Below are 24,788 nucleotides of genomic sequence, written 5' to 3'. Positions count from 1 at the left end.
AGGCGCAGCAGTTCTATTCTATTCAGAGCGATCTGCTCGAAAAAATAACGTTCGTGAACACTCTAGCAGTGCTTTAACAAAAAAAGATATTTTAATCACTCTCTTAAGTAGATTACTTACAAGAGGCGAGATTTACAGAAACACTGTCCACGATTCTCAGAAGCTCCACAGAAGCAAAGGCCCTTACGCCTGAAAATGGACATTACCAGAGATGAAAGGATTTAAAAAAAAAAATGAAAGCATTCCAACCCCCTAAAATGTCCATGCAAAGGATGGGAAAGTTAAAACCTCTCCCCTTCCAGTAACATCTGATAGCGACTTGGACACTTCACAAATAAGTGCTTTCCCACCTCATTGAGAACTCCCCTCACTCAGCTGCATCCAGTCAGGAGAAATGGTATCCCTGTATGGCAGGCATGCAACGCTCATTGGGGTCAAAGGGCTTCAGCCCCCATTCTATTCCCCCAACCCCTGTCGTGTGTGTCAGTCTGGGCTGAGACAGCTTCGCAGGCACACACACAGCTACACCGGAGTACTTCACAGGTCTTTCAAAGACCATTCACTTGTTAACGAGGCTTTTATTGTGCTTTCACCCCTTCTCCGAGTTCCTGCATCACCACTATCTGCCTATGGTTGAAAGATTACCCCCCCCCTCCCCCACCCCCGAAATGTGGCTCTAGTTGCGCCTCTGCTGTCTGGCTTATTTTAATTTCATATGCAGATGTTCAAGTCTGCGCTATACAAATTCGAATTTACATTTTTTATATTTTACAAGAATCTAACCCTCGGTGCACAGTGAAGTCATGATACCCCGCTGTATATCGGTGAAAATCAACAGCTTGCCAAAGTGCAACCCCAAGTTTCACACACACTGAGACTAACTTTGGTCAGGCCCAGTAGATAAAAACTTAACATGAAACGAGTTTTAATACAAGAGTGTATAAGCATGTTACTATTAAATATTTCTGTGTAACTCTTGCTTTTAAAAAAATTTCATCCGGCCATACAGCGCCCTCTCCTGACAAATTATATCAGCTGTAAACAAACACCAACTTTCCGGTTCGATTGTCTTGTCGGCGTTGTGGCTATGCGGGCAGTATCCGCTCCAGTATTTCTTTTGAGGAAGGAGGAATTTATTCTGGGAACTTCGCTTCAGATTCGAGGATGAGGTCGCCCTGCTGCTCTGGGGCTTTGGGTGGCAGGAGGCATTCGCCTGGGATTCTCAGTTTCAATAACGTCATCCTTGAAGCCGGTGGGATGGTCCTGTGGTCCAGGGTCGGAGCATTACTGGTACATTCACAGAAATGCCTCTCTCGGGGTGATATTTGCTCGGTGGATAATGTCTGAGCCTTCCCACTAAAGACTAGATGGGGTTTATCTTTCAGAACAAACACTAGATCAGAGTGGATGTTTGTGGGTGTTTCATCTTCTTCATTAGGGAAGGTAATCTTCGTACCCTTTCTTGATTTCTATGTTAATATGATCTCGTCCTTCGGAGTGTGCATTTCTGCCGTCTGTATTTAAGCGCTTTCAGAAATCTTCATTTACTGCTGCGGCCAGTGTAGATTTCATCAAGATGCCTTTTAAGCTCACGCACTGCTGGAGGGTCTTGCTTTTTGCTGATGTGATCATGTCCTCGCCGAGCCCGCGGAAACCCCGTTACCTAATCCACCGGCCCCCATCCCAAAGCTGGCAAATGTGTCATTAACTTGCATGGCCTCGTTTCGTTCTGTGCACTGAAGAACGTATCAAAAGGATTGCGGTCTCTGAAGAACTGTGAAAACATAGCATGAGGATCGCAGTGAAGTGTAACTGAATGACGGGTCATTAAGGTCCACCGAGCCCGCCACCCATGCCCTTCATAATTATCTGCACCGTACTTGTCGAAGAACTCTCGTTTTTTGGGGTCACTAACAACGTCTGAAGCAGCCTGGCTCCTTGTTTTTGTCAGGGTGGTAGCGCAGCGCGCCTGCTTGCGATATGTTGCTTTTTTGACCTCCTCTTCTCAGGCGCCACGGCGTGCCAGGGCTATGTTTTTGCACTAATTAATCTTTTTGCCCATGGTTGCTAAAAAAAATAAACCGCACCTCTGTCACATTATCATACAATCAAGTAAAGTATAGTTTTATGCGAGCATCCAACCTCACACTTCACGATACTAACAATACGCAAAACTGCTTATTTTACCTGAATGTGAGGCTCGCGCCGACACAGACTACTGCTTGCAGAGGCTGAGTGACGTTTCAGCCCTACAGCCAATCACTGGCTAGACCCCAGTCATGGGCTGCTAGCCAATCAGATGCAGCCAAAGGCTCTCTGCAAGCTTCTGATTGGCTGTGAGCCCCAGAGTGCCCACAGCCTGTTGTCTACTTGTCCGTCGGACGTAATAGACAATAAATCTTCTTGCCCATCAACAAAAACAACATGGTTCGGGCGTCGGGCGATAGGATTCCCCCACCCCTGAATTCTGGTAATGGAATATCTGTCAGATCTTGTCTTGGCTTAGTCATAGTGTTAACTACTTCCACACAGTCGTGTGTGGCAGGATTCGAAATAACTGACGGTAACAGTGTAGCAGGATTTAGAACGTTGCAGCGTCTGATTTCTATGTGTGGCTGGAACAGTGTCAGTTCATAACCTGTTAAACGTGCAATTGTCAAGTGCTGAGTCTGTGTTCGGTTTAAAAGAACTTCCACGGAGTGTGGAACTTGTACTGTCAAGGAATGTCCTAATACTATGGAATCACTTTGTCTGATAGCTAGTGCTGTGGCTGCAACTGACTTGAGGCACGCAGGCAGAGCCTGGGCTACAGGATCTAGTGTGCTCGAAAAATAAGCACAGGGCTTGTATTGTCCTGCTTGATCTTGTGTGAGAACAGATAATGCTGTACCTTCCCGTTCAGTGACGAAAAGTGTAAAAGGCTTACTGTAGTTCGGTGTAGCTAGAACAGGAGCTTGGCATAAGGCTTTCTTTAACTCATTGAAACTAAGTGTATGTTCAGATGTCCAAGGGAGGACAGTCGATACGGCTGCCTCCTGTGTCGTTAACTGTATCAGTGGCTTGGCTAGAAATGCATACTGAGGAATCCATTGTCTGCAATAAGAAGTAAGGCCGATAAAAGCACGTACCTCCTTCTGGGTCTTGGGCTGAGGAAGACTCGCTATTAACTGGATACGGTCAGGTGTCAACTGCCTACCCCACTTGGACAGTAAGTGGCCTAAATAGATCACTTGCTGGACACAGAATTGAAGCTTCGAAGGGGACACCTTGTGCCCCATCTCGGCAAGGAAATACAAGACTGTAAGTGATGCTCGCTCGCAAGCACGTTCAGAACGGGCTGTGATCAGTAGATCATCGACATACTGGAGCAGGGCAGTGTCAGTTGGCATGTGAATATTGTCTAGTTGTCTCTTAAGTGCTTGACTATAAATACTAGGGCTTTCTGTGAAACCTTGAGGAGCTCGTGTGAACATATAGCTCCTTCCATTTAAACAAAATCCGAAAAGAAACTGGCTGTCTGGATGAATGGGGACACTGAAAAACGCGTTCTTGAGGTCTATGACTGTAAAAAATGAGGCTTCGGAATCAATGGCTGTCAATAGGGAAGAGATATCTGGGACAACTGGGTACTGGGGAATAATACATTTATTGAGTTCTCGAAGGTCAATCACTAATCGATATACTGGGGGTGCATTTGGATCAGTACGTTTCATGACTGGAATGATCGGAGAATTACATACATTGGAGTCAGTTTCTACAACTACTCCTTGAGCGATGAGCTCGTCAATAATTTTGGATAAGGCTGCTACAGCCTCAGGTGGCAATCTGTACTGTCTGATTCGTGGCAGGACTACACCTGGCTTGAGAGTCACACGATGGGGTGTGATTTGCATATAACCTACATCAGTTGGACCTTGCGCCCATAGATGCTGCGGAACATTAGACAATCTCGGATCAAAATCTCGTAATACATAGTGACCCTTGAAGTCACGTAGAAACAGTCGTATTCCTTCTGGGGAGCAGCAAATAACTGCACCTAATTCTTTCAGTGTTTTAATGCCTAACAAATTTTCTGGACATGACTTCGTAAGTAATAGATCAGTAGTGCGGGACAATGGACCTACTTCTAGAGTAACTGGCTTAGATATCTCGTTTACAATAGGCTTTCCTGAAAATCCAAGGGAAACATTTCTAGAGCCTGAGAGCGGAGCCCCTGGAACTTCGGCGTGACTGATGGTCGTCCTACATGCCCCTGTATCAATCAGAAACTTTCTGTCTTTCCCTAATACTTGACTATGAACATAGGGACCTTCTTGATCTACAGGAATCTCGATGAGAGGCAAACCTACCTCCCTCTCTAGGCTGTTTCATGAATATGGCTGATACTCTGGATACTCGGACTGTGCATATTGGTACATCTGCTGTGTAACATGCTGTGTTGCAGCAATAGGCTGCGGTGCTGGAACTGTCTGTTGTGCATTCTGTGGCTGAGAAGTCTGTGAAACTTGTTCTTGTCTAGGCGGACGTGGTCTTTCTTTAGTCTTACCGGTAGCTATGTTGTGTTTCAGAACTGCACACTCGTTTATAAAATGACCTGGCTGTTTACAATAATTGCATGTCCCTTTAACGGGAACTGCAGGATGACTGGCTTGATTCGGACCCCTCTTCTGACTGTCTTGAGGAACAGATTGTGCAACTAGTACTTTCATTTTCGTGTCTTTCATACGTTTTCTTTCATGATCTTGCTCTTCTCTGATTCTATTCTGGTGATACTGAAGCATCTGTAACATTTGGGACGGGGTATTAGCTTGCCAGGTACTTTCGACTTTCAAAACTCGATTCTTAACTTGTGGACTCAAATTCTCGACTAATTTAGTAACAAAAAGATGAGGGTATGACTCGCTACTTGTCTTGAGGCCACTGTTAATACTAAAGCATTTCTCAAATCTAGAATAAAAATCACTAGTGTCTTCGTCTTGTTTCTGTTTACAGGCTGAGATTGCATCCCAGTCTTCCTTTTTAGTGGCTAATAATCTTGGCAAAACTTGTATCAATAATTCAGGTAATTCTTTACATTTCTCTCCAAGACCGGTACCTGGTACTCGTATCTTATCTTCAGCTTCTAGAACTGCCCAATCGATCTTTTTCTCTCCCACCTCCCATTCTTTTTCCTTGAGTTTTTCATATATGCCCGCAGGCAACAGGACTTTTAACATTTTAATAATATCTGGATACGTGTATTCTCCCATACGGAGCATGTCTTTTAATTCTCGGTGGAACCCTGCTGGATCTTTGTCATGACAGGGAATTAATTTCTTCATCTCTAAGAGTTCCATCTTTGTAATCGGGGTGTAAACAAATACTCTTTGCATTTCACCATCTGCTGTCCTGACTGGGTGTACTTCTCGTAACGGATTCTGTCTATCTATGTAAAACGGTTTACTTTCTGGAGGTGAGACATGAACAAAATGTGGGTTCAGGAACGTTTTATATTTGTGGCGCTGTTCTAGAATGACACTAATTAAATCGGTACCTAAACCTTTCCATCTATACTGGAGTAACTCGTTCAGGACATCGTGTAACGGACCTGGATCAGAATGTTGACCCTCATACAGAGTAATGAGGTGCTGGATCATATACATACCCACCAGTCGTTGCTCGGCTGGGGGCAGTTTCAGAAACATTTGTGCCACTATTTCGTCTGGAAAAGTGGTAGAATCAGTAATCCATCGGACTGCTGATCGGGCTAGTTCTTGTTCATGCATAGTACTTAACTCACTATAACCGATTCGTGATTTCAAAATATGATCGGTAGTTTGAAATACTTGTTCTAGGGAACTTTGTTCTGGTGCTGGATGAGGAACAGTTTTCTTGTAGTCTAGACGTGAATGTCGGTCGGAAAGTCTAGTTCTACCTACATACGCTATTCTGGCGGGATTCTCGTCCTCTACCTCTTCTGTAGAAGAGTCATTCTCTTTCTCGCTTACTTGTGCTGCTTTACGTTGTTCGTGTAACTTTATTATTTCCTTACGGATTTTCTTGTACATACTCTCTATACTACTGATGGTTCTGTGCTTACCCTCAGCTATATTATCACTCCACCTTGTCAGGATTCTCATTTCGGCCGGATCTTTGGTCGGATAATCTTGTTCCCTTATTAAACAATTAATCAGAAACTTTAATAACATGAGCTGGATCTCAGCTTTCCTTTGAGACATGGCTTCGCTAATACTTTCTGGATCATCCCCTGTACGGATGAAACGATATATTCTGTCTAGATCTTCTTTCATATTCGGTAGGGTATCCAAATACCCGGTCACCCGTCTTACACGGATGGAATATATAACTGTACTATCATCACCTGCAACTGGATCATAGCGGCATTCAGTAAGAGCTCGTCGGATATCTGCAACGGACTTATATTTGGGCGTACGCTGTAACGCACTTTCATGTAACTCGACTAACGTTACTCGTTGGTGTGGTGGCGGGGTACCAGGAGGACCTCCTCCTGCGGCCCCTATACTGGAATCGTCGACTGATACTCTTCGTATTGGCGCGGCGGGAAATTGTAATGTAGGCTGAACCGGGGGTACCGTGGCAGGTACTCCGGTGACTGGAGGAGCAGGATTTACATTATTTACAGGAGCTGGCGGAACAGGATTTGCATATTCTGGGACTGTGTCGTCCAAATAGGACGAAATAAAAATATCAGCTGTGGTCGGTTTGTGACGTAGCTTGATCGGAACTAAAGGTGGCGGAAAATTACTGGATGCCTCCGGGGTCGCTTTTGGCAAGCCCTCGGCAAGAAGAGGGTACATACCCTTAATAAGGGCATTCCTCTGTCTGTCTGACTGTTTGGTTTTAACTCGTTCACCTATCTCGATTAATTCCCTTTCTTGGGCTCGTTCTAAGGATTCTCTACTTAGTTCTGACTTTCTGATTTCTTTTTCGGTTCTTTTATGAGATTCTTTGCGCCATAACTCGATGGCATCTTTCTGTGACTGTCTGGCTTTCTTTTTCCATAATGCTTCTTCTACTCGCATGATGCACTCGGCATCCCACGTACCTGATACGGGCCATCTATACTTTTCTTCTAACTCTTTGGTATACTCTACCCATAAATCTAGATATAATATGGCACTTATGCCATGCTTCTGATACATAAAATGACCTGGACTGTCCCTAGGCGGGACAGGAACTGCTGCTTCTAACAGACCTTTTCTAGTTTTCAACTGACGTAGTTTGGAAAATAGGGGCATGACTGAACTGTAATCTAGACACAATACAATACACAATGAACACGATAACTACACCACTTTCGTACCACGACATTAAAAATACATGAATGACATTTGAAATAACAATTCGAACAGAATACTACCTGGAATACGGAAAACAGAATACATGAATCTTCTCGAGAACAGAACTGACTAGAACAGAAACTAGATGCACTGCTAAAACAGTACGAAACTTACCGGTCTCATAAAGAGACACGTCAGGACCCGCATCCACCGAAGTGGACACTTCGTTTTGGGATCTGTGTACCACCAAACCCCACGGACCAGAGTCAATTAAATTGACCCTGTCTAGATACTACCCCAGCAACGGTACTCACCGGGCAGCAAGAACGGAAGGCCTCGGACTGGACTGGACTGCTTCGACGCCGGACGGACGAACTTCGGACTTCAGTTACGGGTGGGCCTCCGGATACCTCGGACCTTGGACTCTCGGCTTGGGCTCTGGTCGGGACTCGCCGCGTTCCTCCACCGCCTCGTCTGGATGCTGGACCGCCACCTCCGTCTCCTCCGTGGGCCTGAGGGATACTTGAAGCAGAAATATCTGCACGTGCACGGTATGGTTCCGTCACGGCTGCAGAGGGTCAGGGGGCCGGCGTGGCTTCACCGGCGCGTGGGGAAAGGGCAAGTCCCTATTCGGGCGCCATTATGTGGTATATAAATAAATAATACCGGATCTAGGTTTGACTGGACATAGCAATAACAGATAGCTCAATAAATAAGAGTCAAGATTCGAGGTAGTAGGAGTTTGCAGGTTTAATACAGCATAAAGGACAGGAACAGGACAACCTGCACGGGAATAGGATGGCAGCGCTGCCTGGGACAGGATTGGACTGGCGTAACATTTAATAACAGTACACAAGCATATATACTAAAACAGTTGCATTACAGTGAATACAGTAGGCGGAGCAGTGGGTGTGGTCAATAGCAGTCGCGAAAGATAAGGGTGAAAAGAGGTGTAACAGGAGGCGTATACATGGACATGTGATGTAAACGTAACAGAATATGTCATAAATGGGGCGGAAACATGGAGGGGGCTACCTAAGGAGCCGGGACCTCTAACCTGATGGTGCGCGCAAACTGACAATGACGTGTTACTAGGAGAAGCTGGGGGCTATGAACTCTGTGCTAGGAGTAGAGACTGAAGTCTGGAGAGTCAGGGCGACATGTACCTAAACCCTGTCTAGTATCTAATGTTTAGAGGACATGTTGATATAAACTAAGAGTCAGGAGGGGAGAGGCTAACAGACTCTAAGACTGGAGCATGCATTATTCTACATGTAGTGCGTGATGAAGAATATTAAATGACCATTAAATGCAGTATTTCTCTTACATGGAGACGTAAAGGCTAGACAATGACGGAAACTATTGATGCGATTCAGTAGCTTAGGAATGCAGAGAAGGAGGGCTGAACTGATAACTAGAATCATAACATACTCTTGGCAGACTCGTAGGCAGAGCCAGGCTGAACCGGGCACTGTGAGGCAGGAAGTAAGTGAAGGGTCGAGGATACAGGTGGGGGCTGTATCGCTCCTCAGCAAGGGTTCAGGAGACAGGAGCTGAATCTGGTGTCCGGGCCCTTTTGAGGCCTAGAAACGGGGACTTTACAATGAAATAACGTGCACACTGAGAAACGTGGCAACGTAACTTTACATAGGCCTAATACTCGTAGTGTTCACGAGAACTGGGAACTGGCATACTAGGGATGGACACAACTGTAATTGCGTCTTTAATCGAACATGGGGAATACATATGCATATTAATCATGCACACATAACATAAGATGGGGGACACGTAGGGACACAGAACATGGCAAAATTTACTTTTCCACAAGAGAGACAAATATGTGGTCTATAAAGGTACCAATGAGATAGTGTAAGCAAACGATTTGCATTTACATCCCCTCATGGAGGCACTCCGGGTTGTTCATAGAAATGAATCAATATGTCGAATTCAAAGTAGGTTTATTTGATGTTTTTGAAGTTTTTCAATTCAAAAAGTTCAAAAAGTTCATTGATATTGTCAACATATCATTACAGCGAAACCATAAGACTCCAATGCATTTCGGGCTACGCGCCCTTTGTCAAGGCGAAGCTGAAAAAAGAAAGAAACAGAGCCCGTGTCAGGGTTGGGAAGGTTAAAGAAGGTTTGAAAACCGGGATCGATGATGGCCGTTTAAATAGTTAATGGGTGCCGATCAATATAGTGAGATGATAAGCCGATTAAGATATGTGCAAAGGAAGTTTAAAGCTGGAGTACAAGATGGGTAAAATAAAGCACAGGGTGAATCAACAGATGAAAACGCGTGATAAATGCACCTAGGTGCGGGTGAAAAATTTAGCGAGTGTGTGATACCGAATAAAAAAGGTGGGTGATATATAGAATATCCATAACGTCCCCTGGAGAGGACTGTATAAGGCCCAGTACTTACTACATGGTACGCGCCGTGGCGGTCAAAATAGATAACGCGACGGTCTGGAAAACTCCGTGTTGTGAGGGAGGTGGATTAAATTAAACGTGACATAGAGGAAGGACTCAGAATCTGGGGATGGTGGCCATGTTTGAATGGGGAGGGAAGAAACAGATGAAAGACAAAGTCTCTAAAGTGGGCTATCAGGATAACGTAAGGACTGAGGATTAATAGTAAATGATAAATATTAGAATTAATAAAGATTAGAATTAATAAAGAGCAATACGGATGATAAACAGTTATAGATTATAGATAACAACTATATTCTACGCGATCGTTTAATCCATGGGGCTTAAGGGTTTGCAAACGAAAAGTCCATTCAAGTTCTTTCTGTAGTAGCAGTTTGCGGTTGTCAATCCCTTCGGTGCGAGAGACACATTCTAGCACGATAAATTGCAGTTGTGCTACGGTGTGGTGGAATTCCTGGAAATGTGTGGCAATGTTAGATTTTTCCTGTTTCGTACGTATGTTGGACTTGTGTTCGTTAATACGAACCTTGATCTTCCTTTCAGTTTTGCCAACGTATAGTTTGCCGCATGGGCATTTTAGGGCATAGATGAGGTTCATGGAATCACATGTTGCGTTCACACGTAATTTAATAGAGTTGCCTTTCATGGGATGTTTAATTTGATTTCCGCTGATTATGCAATTGCAGTTATTACAATTCTGGCATGGTTGGGTTCCTTTGAAAATTTGTTGAATGGTGGGTTGCGAGGAGAGAATCTCTTTGATGTTTTTACCACGTGTGTGAGCGAACAGTGGAGGGCTGTTGAAAATGTTCCGAAAGTCTGGTTCTATTTGGAGAATAGACCAATGATTAAGAATGATTTTCTTGAACTTGTTGGTGGCAGTGGAGAATTTTGAGACAAGAACCAGGCTTGTTCAACTGCTTCAATGCCTCCCTGATGAGGTATAGAGGTATATAGTTGGAGGTTTAATGTGTTTGACTAGACTTTGTTGTTTAGTGATGTTGGCAACACGTGTTTCTGCTTCATTGAGTATTTGCCTGGGGTAACCTCTATCTAAAAAACGTTGGTGCATTTCTTTGATGCGATTGTTATAAGTGTCTTGTTCGGAAACAATGCGTTTGATACGCAACATTTGTGAGAAAGGCAGATGTTTTTTAAGAGACCCTTGATGGAAACTTTGATAATGTAATGTGTTGTTGTGGTCGGTGGCTTTACGATGTAAGTCGGTGACTATTTTCTGGTTGTGGATTTTTACCAGCACGTCAAGAAAGGAGATTTCTGTGTCACTTATCTGCCAAGTGAGGTAGATACGTGAGTCCTTGGTGTTGAGGTCTGTGAGGGCTGCGATGAGCTCTTCTTGTGAGTCTGCCCATAGGAAAAAAAGATTGTCTATGTATCTTACATACATTTTGATTTTGCCATGGAATTTCGGGTTTTCATAGATGTGGGTTTTCTCAAAATTTTCCATGTATATATTGGCGTAGGTAGGAGCCGCACAGTTTCCCATCGCCATTCCTGTAAGCTGAAGGTACCATTTGTCATTTTCCTGGAAATAGCTATGATACAGTGTGTAGATCATAAGTTCCATGAGAAATGTCTGCATTTTTGGGTCAATGTTGCTCTCGAGTAAGGCTTGTTCAACTGCTTCAATGCCTCCCTGATGAGGTATAGAGGTATATAGTGAACTGACGTCGGCTGTGCATAGGATCAATGGTTCATCATTAGTGATTTCAACTGAAGCAAGTTTATTGAGAAATTCGGTAGTGTCTTTTATGTAGCTTGAAGATTTGATAACCAAAAGGTTGAAGATACCTGTCTAGATATTTGCCAGTGGGCTCATGGATAGATCCTTTTGTACATACAATAGGCCGAAAAGGTGGGTCAAGGAGGTTTTTATGAATTTTCGGGCTCATGAAAATTTTAGGGCTTCTGGGATATTCTTTAAACAAATACTTTTTTGTACGATCTTCAATTATCCCTGATTGGTGAGCTTTGTCAATGATGTTCAGTAGAGGGTTATGAAACTCTTTAGTGGGATTGTTATTAAGCTCCATGTAGGTGTCGGGGTCTTGGATATGTTCAAGTAGACGTTGTGTGTACATGGTTGTATTCATAATTACGAGAGCTCCACCTTTGTCGGCTTTGGCACATCGAATATTCGGATTGTTAGCCAGTGAAGTGTTACGATGTTTGCTGAGATTTTTGAAATTCATTTTGGACAAGTCGTTTTTTACTAAGGTTCTCAAATAGATCGATGCTTTTGTGGCTCTGGGGGGCCAGATAATTACTGGGCGGGCGTAAACCCATGAGTTGATCACTTTTAGCGTCAGTAGTTGGAGGTACAATGTTTTCAAAGAAGTGTCGTAGCCTAAGTTTCCTAGTGAGCTTGAAAGTGCTCACTTCCAACTCGAGGAGGTTGGTGTGGGTTACAGGAACAAATGAAGTGCCCTTTTCAAGGAGGTTCATTTGATATTTGGAGATGTCTGTATCAGAAATATTGATGACTAAGTTGGTTTTTTGGTCTTCAGATCTTTCTTGGTTACAGTGCTTCGTGTGTTCGGAGGACTTTTTTCCAGTTCTTTTCTTCTTGCTCCTCCGGGGTCTACGATTGTGTCTGGGCCTGACTCTAAAAAATGAACTGTGGAAGATTGGTCTGATCCGATGGTAGAAGAAGATGCCTGATCATTAGTAGATGGGCGGTTTGCAGAGGAAGTAGTAGATGTTTTTTGTGAGGGACGATAAGACGAATCACTACCTGAAGAAGAAGTGTCAGTATGGGTGTTATAAGGTTTGTTTCGTCGGCGTTGGGCGTATACGTGAGCCCAAGTGTACACTTCGTCGAGCTTGTAGTCAAGCGTGTCCCTTCGATATTTACGAATCTTACGTTCGTTGATTTCTCGTTGATGTTTATCGAGAATGGTTTTCACGTCTTCAAGTGTGGAAGTCAGTTCTTCTGGTGTAAGTAGATCTTTAAGTTGACGATCAGTTTCCTTGATTTCTTGTTCGAGGTCTTTTAGAATGCTGGCCAATTCTTCAACAATAAGTAAAATAAGGTCAAGGCTACATTTGTTGAGTATGCCGTTCCATTTGTCTTTAAAGTCTTTGGAATTCTTACAGAGGGACGGCTTTAGAGCTATACGTAAACCGCGCGGAATTCTGAGGGCTCGATGGTATTTCAACAGCGTGCTTGCATGTAGTTTCTGGTTGATGTGACGTTTCGATAGATACAAAAGTTGTTTAAGGCATTGCTCTTTATTGCGAGAGGGTGTGGTCGGGCTGATGTCTTCTTCAATCAATCCATAAATGCGTTGGCGTTCCTTTTCATCATAGGCGAGGGTATGAGCCCTCACTTCAGTGCTTCTTGAAATTTCTTCGAATTGCATGTTTGATAGGCGTGCTTCCCTGCCGGTAGGCGGAAAAGAAGTGATTCACAATATGAGTAAAAGGTAGGTGCACAGCACGTTTGGTCGAGGGTGTAGTTAATGGTTATTCGGGAAGGGTGCACTCGAGGGTGGTGTAACCGTCAAACACCATGAGATATCAATGAGATAGTGTAAGCAAACGATTTGCATTTACATCCCCTCATGGAGGCACTCCGGGTTGTTCATAGAAATGAATCAATATGTCGAATTCAAAGTAGGTTTATTTGATGTTTTTGAAGTTTTTCAATTCAAAAAGTTCATTGATATTGTCAACATATCATTACAGCGAAACCATAAGACTCCAATGCATTTCGGGCTACTCGCCCTTTGTCAAGGAGAAGCTGAAAAAAGAAAGAAACAGAGCCCGTGTCAGGGTTGGGAAGGTTAAAGAAGGTTTGAAAACCGGGAACGAGGATGGCCGTTTAAATAGTTAATGGGTGCCGATCAATATAGTGAGATGATATGCCGATTAAGATATGTGCAAAGGAAGTTTAAAGCTGGAGTACAAGATGGGTAAAATAAAGCACAGGGTGAATCAACAGATGAAAACGCGTGATAAATGCACCTAGGTGCGGGTGAAAAATTTAGCGAGTGTGTGATACCGAATAAAAAAGGTGGGTGATATATAGAATATCCATAACGTCCCCTGGAGAGGACTGTATAAGGCCCAGTACTTACTACATGGTACGCGCCGTGGCGGTCAAAATAGATAACGCGACGGTCTGGAAAACTCCGTGTTGTGAGGGAGGTGGATTAAATTAAACGTGACATAGAGGAAGGACTCAGAATCTGGGGATGGTGGCCATGTTTGAATGGGGAGGGAAGAAACAGATGAAAGACAAAGTCTCTAAAGTGGGCTATCAGGATAACGTAAGGACTGAGGATTAATAGTAAATGATAAATATTAGAATTAATAAAGATTAGAATTAATAAAGAGCAATACGGATGATAAACAGTTATAGATTATAGATAACAACTATATTCTACGCGATCGTTTAATCCATGGGGCTTAAGGGTTTGCAAACGAAAAGTCCATTCAAGTTCTTTCTGTAGTAGCAGTTTGCGGTCGTCAATCCCTTCGGTGCGAGAGACACATTCTAGCACAATAAATTGCAGTTGTGCTACGGTGTGGTGGAATTCCTGGAAATGTGTGGCAATGTTAGATTTTTCCTGTTTCGTACGTATGTTGGACTTGTGTTCGTTAATACGAACCTTGATCTTCCTTTCAGTTTTGCCAACGAATAGTTTGCCGCATGGGCATTTTAGGGCATAGATGAGGTTCATGGAATCACATGTTGCGTTCACACGTAATTTAATAGAGTTGCCTTTCATGGGATGTTTAATTTGATTTCCTCTGATTATGCAATTGCAGTTATTACAATTCTGGCATGGTTGGGTTCCTTTGAAATTTTGTTGAATGGTGGGTTGCGAGGAGAGAATCTCTTTGATGTTTTTACCACGTGTGTGAGCGAACAGTGGAGGGCTGTTGAAAATGTTCCGAAAGTCTGGTTCTATTTGGAGAATAGACCAATGATTAAGAATGATTTTCTTGAACTTGTTGGTGGCAGTGGAGAATTTTGAGACAAGAACCATGCGTTGAGTTGGAGGTTTAATGTGTTTGACTAGACTTTGTTGTTTAGTGATGTTGGCAGCACGTGTTTCTGCTTCATTGAGTATTTGCCTGGGGTAACCTCTATCTAAAAAACGTTGGTGCATTTCTTTGATGCGATTGTTATAAGTGTCTTGTTCGGAAACAATGCGTTTGATACGCAACATTTGTGAGAAAGGCAGATGTTTTTTAAGAGACCCTTTGGGGTGGGCGCGACAGCCGTTCCCCTCACGGCGTCTCCCTCGCGCTGGTGGGGCAACAAGAAGCAGCAGCCGTTCCCCTCACGGCAAGTAAGCAAAATAATCGGCGTCCCACAGAGCGCTCGGCGCTCCTCTTTTTTGTGGCGCCTCCGGGCGCAGAGGTGGCGTCAGGGACGTGATTCCGCCACCGGGGCACCTGGGTGGTGTAGTTTCAGGGCCCCCGGTGTCTGAGGTCGAAGTTTGGTGTGGGCGCGACAGCCGTTCCCCTCACGGCGTCTCCCTCGCGCTGGTGGGGCAACAAGAAGCAGCAGCCGTTCCCCTCACGGCAAGTAAGCAAAATAATCGCCGTCATTTGCAGGTCAATTTACATGGAACACTTACAGGGTTAAGGTCATGCCGATCCCTTGACTAGGGCAAGACAGTCAGTTCAATTTTACCTATTCTGTTGACAAAGTACAGAGTTGTGTGGGATGCCCGTGGTGCTGAACAGGAACCGCAGAGATGATGGTTTTACCGTTTATACAGTGCTGCAAGATCAGAATGTAAAAACACAACAGATGCTCATCTGCTGAAATCGGATGAAGGTTGCATGGTGTTCCCTGTAAAAGTGTGGGAATTAGTTGCCGAATTGCTGACCAAAACCCCTTGACAGTGGTAAGCCCAGTGAAAAGGTAATGGCACTTCACTAGATCCCAAGGAGCTAAGTAACGGCCTGAAACTTTGTGGAAGGCAAGATTACAACTCCTGCAATGCCCTGGTCCACCAGGATTTGGGCGATCCAACAGAGGGCCCTATGGCCAGTGATTCTTCAGATTTTTTACCTGCAGTTTGCAGGGGACTTGTGCCACTAGTCCAGGAGAATCTGAGGGCCATTCTGGCTTTCACAGGTGCCCCTCTCAGGGTGTGCCAAGTTTTAGCAAAGGACGAGGCTCACTCAAGCAGTTCCATATCTGCTGCCACAAGAAAAATGTATTCCTCTCTTGCTTTAGTGTTGTGTTCAAAGTCCTGTTGTCAGCGGCACGGGGTCACCTCTTGGTCCTTCCTTGATTCAAGTTGTTTATAACGGAGCTTCTGGTGTCAGAGGGGGTCCCTTAAATACTAGATTTATGAGAGTGAGGGGTTTTGGCACCAGTAGCCAATGGGCAGCTAGTCCCTGCAGCTAGTCTGCCCCAAAGATAACCACATTTGAGAGTATGGGCCACCTTTTCTACCCAGAACCCTCTATTCTACCACTTCTAAAGTTGGCAGCCTGGAGGTATGGCCAGCATTTTGGTAGATTACACCTCCTGGCATAGCTAATTTCCGGTCCGCCTGTGTGCAAATGTGCTTCGGTAGGGGGAAGGCAGTTTCCTCCACTGCAAGTTAGCCCTAATGCATATCAGAGGCGGTAGGTATAACCTTTGAAGCCCACCAACTTGATGTGCCACTTCACTAGCCTGCTTGGGAGGGAGGAGGTGTGACCTCCTTCCTGTGACCACTTTCCTGCCCAGTCTTTGTTCCTGACTCCTTGGAGTGATCACACTGCCTGGGAGAAGGTCAGAATCCTGTCTTGGCAGCAGCAGGAGAGGGAAATGCAGGCTTGCCAGCAAGAGCACAGAGAAGTTGGGGCAACCAGGTGGGCAACATCTGAGGTGGCCAACTGGGTGCATGCACATCACCCAGGGCACAAGATTCATGTCATGGGTGAGAAGGCACATTGTTTGATACCAAACATGACATATTTCAGTGGTACCAAAATAGAGCGGACAATCTCGAAAATGTCCAGCCTATTCTTTCTTTTTTTAAACTTGTTTTTATTAAAAACCGCTTCCAGTGCATCAGGTACAGAGGACAAGCAAATACAATTAGAAATCTTATATGCAATATACAGTCTATGAACTCCACACATTTACATTGTGTTCAGAGACAGTCTCATCATCCCGTGAGCACATTGTTTGTCTATTATAACATTGCAAATGCAAAATATATTTTTATGATCATAGGACCTATACTCAACGTTACAAATAAACAACACTAATAATCATCCCAACTAGGGAATTAAATCCCCTCTCCAATCCAGCTCCCACCACCCTCGCCTTCCCCCCTCCCCCCCAACCCTTGTGATAGCAGCAAACAGGTGGCCTAACCTGGTTACCCTAAAAAGAAAAGCTGGCGGTACACTCATAACTAGCGTGTGAATTAGGTGTTCATGTTGTGAGAGGATGTAGGAATCGGAGACTCCTCAGGGTGTGTTGAGAAAAGTATGGAGCCCTGTGTGCCATGCGCGCTATCCGTCTCACTCATTTATTGTTGTGGTAATTGCGGTTAACATTTGCCCCCAATCCAGGAGATCGCTCTCCGCGTTGTCATCAGGCCACACTATCTTAAGTTGACACTCCTCGTTTACCCCCCATTATCCTACGTCGTCCCTCCATTTTTTCCAGGCAGGTGGGCCAGGTTGTATCAAATGAATAGCTATTCGTCGTTTTGCCGGGCCCAGTCCCAAGAGTGCAAATCTATAGCGCATCTTCGTCCCATTCTTAGGTATCAGAAGTACTCCCAGTAAGCAGTGCTTTCCGGAAACCTCCATGTGCACCGCAGTCACTGCACCCAGAGATTGCACCACCTGGAGCCTGCACCGCTGCAGTCGGGGGCAGCTCCAGAGCATTTGTATAAATGTAGCCGGATCTGTGCCACAGCGCGGGCATGCAGAAGAACCCCTGGCGTGAATCGAGCCTGGTACTGGCGAGTCAAGTAAGTGCGATGAAGGAAATAAAATTGACCCAACTTAAATCCTACATTACCGGTAGCTTCAGCCACCTGTGTTACAGTCTTCTCCACTAGCCATCCGTCAGAGAGGTTGTTGGTAGGTCCTCTTCCCAACGTGCGCTAGCCCCAAGTTCGAGCCCCGATCCACCTTCAACGCCTTATATATGAGAGAAATAAGCCCTCGAGTGGAACCTGGGTCCAGCAGAGTCACCAGTGTACTGGTCTCTTCCGGCTCATCAGGGAATGTTGTACACATCTCCCGGACAGTACGCGATATCTTAGCGTATTGTAAAAAATGTCCCATGGCACCTGAAACCAGGCCTGCACATTTTGGAAGGAGGTCATCTTATTCTATGGACCATTAACACAGTTGTTTCCAATGGGGAATACCACTATTAGGACATATAGGCTTCCAGTTATATGTCCTCATTTTAAATATACTGGCTCCTGGGCTGCGGAGGCCTTCCTTAGTGGAGTCTGACATATAATACAGATAGCGTATGGGCTGTGCCACACATGGTCAGGGCACAGTTGTGTTCAAGCAGTTTGCACTGCTATTGCAGTCTGCAGTGGCAGGCCAGCTGTCAGTAGTTTAGTTGTGTCACTCAGGGTAGCACAAAACCGTGCTGCAGCCTTGAGGACCCCTTTACCACCTGTGCCCTAGGTACCACTGGCACCATATACTAGGGACTGATAAGGGGGGTAAGGTCCTTGCAAATTTGGGTTACCAATTCACACATATCAGTTTTGGGGAAAAAACACTGGCACGGAGCCTGGTTAGCAGGCTCCAGTGCACTATCAGAGTCGAAAACCAGCATCTAGTAGTCCAAATGGGGGCAAAAAGAGGGGGCATCTGCAAAGAGCCTTGTATTCTTACAGTAATTTCTAAAAGTGTCGATAAAAGTAACTCAATTGTTATTAAAACTCCCAGATATCCATTTTTACTGATTAATACAGACAGAAAGCCATTTTCTTTTGGTCAATACTCAGTAATGTCAATCATGAGTGCTAGGTCAATAATTGTACAGACTGACAGGTAGGGAAGGTAAACAAATTAAAAAGATTTCTTATTATAAGTCTGTTTTATTTTGAACAGCAGGAGGCCAAGCACGCCTCAAATTTATCAAGAATAACAAAGGCCAACAGGGCCACAGCGGACTACCCCAGTCACCGGGCATCCTCTACCCAAGGGTTTGGATGCACTCAGGACGATCCCTACCATGCAACCCACGGCCTCCTGAACCTGCTCCGCTGCCACTCCTGATGCGGACATCGCCGCGACCGGCTGGGTGAAGTTTCGGGCTGAGTGCAGTGCGGCGGTCGGAGGGGAACGCGGGCCGAACGGGCCCTGCCGCCATCTTCCCTAACTGCGCCGGGGAGTCAGGTGAGAGCGTCGCGGTACTCGGCGGCTGCGCCTCCAGCTGAACGCCCGCGGGGTTGGACGCGTTCCCTCGCCCCTTGTCCCTCGCGGGTCCCGGGGAGTGGGGTGCCGGTCTCAGGGGCGCGGTTGTGGCGCTCGGCCCGGCCGCGCGCTGGGCCTCGATTTTTCAGTCCCGCTGCGGGGCTCGGGCGGGGGGCGGGGCTGTCCGCCCGGCGGCGGCCTGGATCGGGGGTAACGGCGGTTGGGTCGCTGTAGCGCTCCGCCTCTCAACTCAGGCGGCCCCGTCCAGCACACGCGTGTGTAGGCCCGTGGCCAGCGACTGCCCTGCCACGCTGCACATCAGTGGAGGCCGCTTCCCGGCTGCAGCGTCCGCGGCCTTTGCCACAGCACGGCGCGATCTCGTCCCAGTGGAATCCAGCTGACTGAAGTACCCGGCGAGTGCAGGGGGGCACTGTGACCACACGCGGCTGCCGGAGTGCTGCGGATCCCCCCCGTTCGTCGCAACGCGCTGTGCTCATGCCCCCACCTTGAGACTGGTTCAGCCTTGCTACAATCTACCGCCCGGCCTACGGGCCTTTGCATTCTTCGCTGTCCGCCTCGGCCACGCTTTCTGCCCACACCATGGGGAAGAGGGACCCGAACCAACGCAAGCTGAGCTTTGATAAAACGCCTCTCCATAACACGGATCCTCCACCCGGCTCATCAGACGGCGCCTGTAGCACTATGGACATGAGTGACACTGCCGCCATGGTAGCCACCAAGATGACTGAGATGCGCGCCGGCTTCAAGGCGCTCAACACCCGCTTTGATGGCTTAGAGAAGAAGCTTGCAGACATGGGCACCACAGTGCAGGCTCACAACAGGAGACTGGACCTGGCTGAGTCCAGGATCTCAGATGGAGAAGACAGCGCCGCCAAAGCACTTAAGCGATTGGAGCGAGTGGAAAAGATCCTTAAGGACGTTGACATGAAAAATGAGGACTTGGAAGCGCGTGGCCGGAGGAATAACCTACGCATTCTTGGTGTGGCGGAGACGACTGCGACTGGCTGCTTTGACACTTCTGTTGAACACATCCTCATTGAACTCTTTGGCAGAGACACCTTTACTTCTGGCTTTGTGGTCGAGCGGGCGCATCGGTCCTTGGGCCCTAAACCTCGTTTTGGTCAGCCTCCGCGACCTATAATCGCCAGGATCATGAACTTCCGAGACAGAGATGCTGCGTTGCGCGCTGCCCGCGAGACCGGCGAGGTGCGCTGGCAGGGCAGTGTGCTATCATTTTTCCCAGATTTCACCCTCATGGTGCAGGAGGCCCACCGCAAGTTCAACGGGGTTAAAGCAACACTGCGCAACCTTGGCTTGAAATACGGAATGTTATATCCGGCCCGCTTAAAAGTGGAAGTGAATGGGAGATTCCGTATTTTCGATACCCCCACGGAAGCTCAAGAGTTCTGTCATGGCTACAAGCGACAGGGCTCTCCATCAGCTTCTAGCTCCGCGACGCGATCCCCTGCCCGAACAGACACGCAATCCAGTGCGGATCTTTTTGCTGAAACTGGCCAGGGTTGAATGCACTTTGCTGTTCACTGTTCATTGTCACATTGCTGCGCCCGGCTCGGTGCCCTGTTGATTTGACTATGTTTTCTGTTTATCTGCCATTTGTTTCAATGCTCTCATGCCTTTGATCGTCTAGATTGTGCCGCCCGCATGGCTTGGTGTTGCCACCCCCTATGGCGTATGCCCTAATGTTTCTCTTTTTTGGGGTTTTGATCTATGCTTTGCTTCATTGTTTGAGGTTATTGCAATTGCATGATCTGTTCTGTACCTTGCTCCAGTTCTGTCTAGGGGTCTGCCTCTCATGGGTCACTGGGAGGCTGGGTGGGGGATTGGGGGTGAGGATTATGTTTTTTATATGTTTCCTTTTTATGGTGAGAGCTGATAGAGCTCCTACATGTGGAATCCCTGATGCTAGCGAGATTTACTGTTCTTTTGCTGCAGCGCGATGGCCAGGATAGGTTTGCAGAATGGCCCATCTAGGCTTACGCTAATGTCCTGGAATGTGCGGGGCTTGAATAACACACGCAAGCGTAGGCAGGTCCTGGCCTACGCGGCACGCCACCAAGTAGATGTGCTCTTTTTACAAGAGACACATCTGGCGCAGACGGGTGCTTCCTCACTGGCTCAGAGTTGGGGCAGGCATAGGGTATTCTCGAATTACAGCACCTACTCCAGGGGTGTTGCTGTCCTTGTGCACAAGCGTGTCCCTTTTGTATTTCACAGTAGCGCGACGGACGCTGGCGGACGCTTTGTGCTGGTTTCTGGCGAGCTGTTTGGGTATAAGATTACACTGGTTGGGGTGTACGGTCCCAATGTAGATTCCCCCGCCTTCTCCCATGACCTACAACTGCTCCTGCTCCATTCAGACATAGAACTATTAGTGATAGGGGGGGATTTAAACCTACTACTGAATCCGACCGGGGACAGCACCTCCCCCTCCCCAGACTGTAAGCCCCAAGCCCGCTCCGTCCTCGCAGAGATTTGCACCCACTTTTCCCTCATCGACATTGAAGCCCGACTACACCCCAGCGCTCCCGAACATACACATCATTCTGGCTTCCATAACACTAGCACTAGGATTGATTACTGGCGTTTATCCCCCGGTGTCGCTGGTTGGGTGGAGGGTCTCTCCACTTTGCTGCGTACGCTGTCCGACCACTCTCCCATAACTTTGACACTTCTGGTTCCTAGACTGGGGGGTTATGAGCGACAATGGCGGTTTCCGAGCAGAGCGCTACAGGACCCGGTCTTTAAAGAGGGGCTCCGTGTCGCAATAGACGAATACTTTGACATCAACACTGGCTCGGTAACCTCATGGGCTACACTTTGGGAGGGATTCAAAGCCACTATTCGCGGGACATGCATAGCAAAACACGTGGGGGCTCTGCGCGACATACGCTCTACGCTGTCCCGCATAGAGAGGGAACTTACAACACTAGAGAGAGACATTACTGCTTCCCCTTCGCCCGCGAAAGAGGCCAAACGCTTGTCATTATTGACGGAATTCAGGGACGCTGCTGACAAAAAACTGCTCTATTTGGGTAGACACCACACGGCTCGTCAGTACGGCGAGGGAGAAAGACCGGGCAGGCTCCTCGCGCAAATGCTCCGCCCTCCCCATCAGGCAGCCTATATCTCAGAAGTCATTAACATAAATGGCACACGACGCTACTCCACCCCTGCCATTTGCGACACGTTTCTGCAATACGACAAGTCTTTATACACTTCCTCGCTGGCGGATGAGCGTCGCGACCCTGGTCCTTACATAAATGAGATTGCCATGGTGTACCTCGAAAGATATATGCAAGACTTTCTAGCTATGCCTATAACCCCTGACAGCATAGTTGAGGCCATCGACTCGCTGCGTAGCTCCTCGGCTCCCGGTCTGGACGGCTACTCGGCCGATTTTTACAAGGAGTACAAAGAAGAACTGGTGCCGAAGCTAGTGGAGGTCTATGCAGAAGCACTTGAGTCTGGCATTCTCCCTCCCACCCTCAGGGAGGCCGTGATTGTTCTCCTCCCCAAGCCTGACCGCGATGTTTCCCTGTGCAGCTCCTATAGGCCTTTTTCTCTGCTGAACTTAGACTATAAGATCTTAGCCAAAGTCCTAGCGATCCGACTGTCCCTACTGATGGAATCTATTATCTCCCCCGCCCAATCTGGCTTCATACCACATAGGTCCACGTCTCTGAATTTGCGCACACTTTTCTCGGTTCTGCACAGGATTGACCCGGCCACCCCAGCTGCGGCGGTGTTTTTAGACACCGAGAAGGCGTTCGACACTTTGGAATGGCCCTTCTTCCTATCGGTCATGCGCCGCATGGGCATGCCGGAACTGTTTGTGGCAACTGTTGAACTGCTGTACACCGCACCAACTGCCCGGATCCGTTTAAATGGCACTATCACATCCAACTTCTCCCTTTCCCGTGGCACCCGCCAGGGCTGCCCGCTGTCCCCTCTATTGTTTATCCTGGCTATGGACCCTTTGGTTCGTCACCTTCAAGAGTCACACCTCCACCGAGGTCTCCAGTTTCGCACTGGCCCACTCTTAATCTCCCTTTATGCGGATGACACGATATTGTATGTCCGTACCCCGCATATGAATCTAGAACCCTTGCTGCTGGAAATCACAAGATTTGGCGAATTTTCTGGCCTCCGTGTAAACTGGCACAAGTCTGTCATTTTTCCGCTTATACCGGCCACCTCACGATGGTCTTGCACCTTTCCTCTGGAGTGGAATGCGGACTCCGTGAAATACTTGGGGATTCACATCCATCTAGACACGGTGTCCATTGTGCGCTTAAACTATGGCCGGGCACTTGACTTTCTGGAGGTTCACACGGAACGCTGGATCCGACTTCCTCTGTCGATGGCTGGCCGGATCGCCATTCTCAAAATGATTGTGCTACCTCTGTTTTTATACTTATTTAACAATATCCCCATCCCACTAACAAAAGTCTTCTTTACTCAACTTCGTACTGTCCTACTACGTTTGGTGTGGGGCGGCAAGAACCCCCGCGTGGCGTGGCGCACCCTGACACTTCCTTATGAACGCGGCGGATTCGGGGTGCCTGATTTTTTCCTTTACTACTTAGTCGCGCAGTGCTCATATGCCCATTCCTGGTTTCACCCGGACGCCAGAATCCACCACCTGCGCCCTGAGGCGGACATGGCACTACCGATAGCCCTCCAGTCCCTTCTCCCCCGCGGTATTCCCCGCGACCCTAGGGATATTCAAACTGTCTCCACCACCTGCTGGGCCTGGGATAAGCTGAGACGGTTGCTGAGAATTGATAGACTGTATTCTCCCGCACTCCCGCTGCCTAATCCTCACTGGCTCCCCACCACTGGTGACACGGTAGTTCGTCGCATACTTTCCAAATTTGACTTGACCACGATCGGAGACCTGTTCCCCGACGGACATGCGTTTTCCTTGACTGAAGATCAGAGATTCCAGGATCGAACTTTTATGGATTCATTCACCCTGACCAGGGTCAGATCCATGATGCGTGCGGAATTTCCCACATTCCCGCTTCCCCCCCGAAGACACCCCCATGCTTACTTACGTAATTCAGTCACCCACGGGGTCACATGTTGTCTCGAAGCTATATAAACTCTGCTTGTCCTTACTCCCCACTGCTGACTCAGCGGAGCGAGCCGCGTGGGAGGGCGACCTTGGTGCACAAATCACAGATGACCAGTGGGAGGCGTGCTGCGCAGCCACCAAGGAAGTGTCCATGAACAGTAGACACAAACTCATACATTTTAAGTTCCTAAGACGGTTGTACCACACTCCAGCACTTGCACATCGAATTGATGCCAACAGACCACACTCCTGCCCTAAGTGCGCCGCCCCGCAGGCCGACTTCGCCCATCTCTCCTGGACTTGCCCGATGCTACAACATTATTGGCTCCAGGTTCACAAGGCCTTAGGGGAAATTTTAGGTTTGCCTTTGCAACTCACTCCTGAGATAGCGCTGCTCGGCTATGTGGTTAACTTTCGTCGCCCACTCCTTAGGTTGGCGGCCATTAGCTTTTTATTAGCCAAACGAGAGATTGCTTTGCACTGGTGCGCTAAGCGTCCCCCCACTGTACACGCTTGGCTCCGCAGTTTGGCCCAATGCAATGCTGATAGTGCTG

General features: G+C 47.2%; 1 protein-coding gene and 1 pseudogene across 5 annotated transcripts in view; both read right to left on the bottom strand.

Moving 5' to 3' along the window:
• The window catches only part of LOC144762305 (exportin-5-like), a 2,106,094-nt gene that overhangs the window by 2,042,374 nt on the left and 38,932 nt on the right, over positions 1-24,788 (bottom strand). The gene's annotated exons all lie outside the window — the stretch shown is intronic.
• Positions 1,086-11,947, bottom strand: LOC144761220 (dnaJ homolog subfamily B member 1 pseudogene; annotated as a pseudogene).

This window comes from Lissotriton helveticus, chromosome 6 (assembly GCF_964261635.1).
Source record: "Lissotriton helveticus chromosome 6, aLisHel1.1, whole genome shotgun sequence".
NCBI lineage: Eukaryota > Metazoa > Chordata > Amphibia > Caudata > Salamandridae > Lissotriton > Lissotriton helveticus.
This window is presented reverse-complemented; position numbering and strand designations above follow the sequence as displayed.